A 1,783-nucleotide genomic window follows, 5' to 3' on the forward strand; every position below is an offset into this window, starting at 1 on the left:
GCCAAATTATTATATTGTTAGCTTCAACCCCGTTATTCCAGTAAAATACCCCAATTTAGGGTAAGCAAAATTGGTTAAGTCTCGATGTTTTTATGCCTAAAGCTTCACGAATGTTTGGAAGAACCGTTGCATTTAAAAATCAAATTCATCTCGAATATTCTTGTTATGTTAATTAGGTTTAACTGGCGACCTTTGGCTAATTAACGACTGTCTTTGAGGTTCTTTTGCTCAAGTGGCAGGTTACAAAATGTAATCTTGGTTTGCAGGCCGTGAAAACCACGTAAATTGAATAATACGTGGTCCGCACAAGACACATACCGTATGAATTATATATATATATATATATATATATATATATATATATATTATATATATATATATATATATATATATATGTGTGTGTGTGTGTATGTATATATATGGCATATATATATATATATATATATATATATAATATATTTTATATATATATGCCAGTGTGTGTGTGTGTGTGTGTGTGTGTGTGTGCGTGTAACTGTTTTCACACACTCATTTGAGAAACCTGGAAATGATGACAATTTCAGGTCTTGGCTGTCTTCCGTGCCTCCGACGTCATCCTCTTTAAGGACATAACATAAAGTTAATGGCTTCCATATTTCTCGCGATATGATAATGTTTATTGTTTCCCCTTACCTGTTATAAAACTGTTCTTTATCATCCGTGTCTTTTATTTGTCTCTTTATCTATCTATATATCATTGTGGTGTAATCTGCTATCTATCTATACATCTGCATGGTTTAATTTACATTATCATTACCTGGTCAATATCATCGCATTAAACAAGGGATAGGAATTCATGATTTAATTCCATCAAGAAAATATGTCGATATATTCTAAAATAAGGCGTTGTTTCACAAATAAAAGATGGAACGTTGTTGCTTCTTATAACTGATGTTTGTATGCTGCCCGTAAGTCTCCAAATAACGTATGAACGTTGATAGTTATGCCAAAAATGTCCGTGATGGGAACGCATTTGATTGTCAGTTTGTATTCGTGGTCGATCTAAAAACAATTAAAAAATGCGCCGAAGTTTCTTCTGCGCAATCAAGTTTTCTGTACAGCGTATAATCAAGGACACCAAAAATAGATCTATCTTTCGGTGGTGTCAGTATAATGCTGTACGAGCCGTGGCCCATGAAACTTTAACCACAGTCCGGAAGTACCCTGTCCTATAACGTTGCCAGACGCACGATTATAACTAACTGTGGTTTAAATGAAATAAAAACTATTTGGACTAGAGGGCTGCAATTTTGGTACGTTTGATGATTGGAGGTGGGCTGATCAACATACCAATTTTGCAGCCCTCTGCATCAATATTTTTAAGATCTGAGGGCGGACAGAACAAGTGCGGACGGACAGATTCATTTGGTACAATAGTTTTCTTTTATAGAAAACTCAAACTGAAAAAAAAAATAAAATAAACCTCATTTAATAAAAATATCTCAGTCCAATGACCATACAGGACATGCAACAATTAACGCTGGAGGTGAGGACAATGAATCTACAGGTGTCAATCTTGCTGAAGCCTGTCACCAAAAACTTCAAAAGATCTGCTAAGGATTTTAGTCTTTGCTTTGAAAAATAGCTTTAAATTGGCATCAGAGATCGCTGAGGTTGCAAAAGTAGTTTGGGAAGACCAGTAAAGAAACGTTCAAAGAACTCGCTTGTATATGACCGAATATCTGTACATATATACATACATGCATGCATACATACACACACACATATATACATATACATATAT

This window comes from Macrobrachium rosenbergii, chromosome 2 (assembly GCF_040412425.1).
Source record: "Macrobrachium rosenbergii isolate ZJJX-2024 chromosome 2, ASM4041242v1, whole genome shotgun sequence".
Classification (NCBI taxonomy): domain Eukaryota; kingdom Metazoa; phylum Arthropoda; class Malacostraca; order Decapoda; family Palaemonidae; genus Macrobrachium; species Macrobrachium rosenbergii.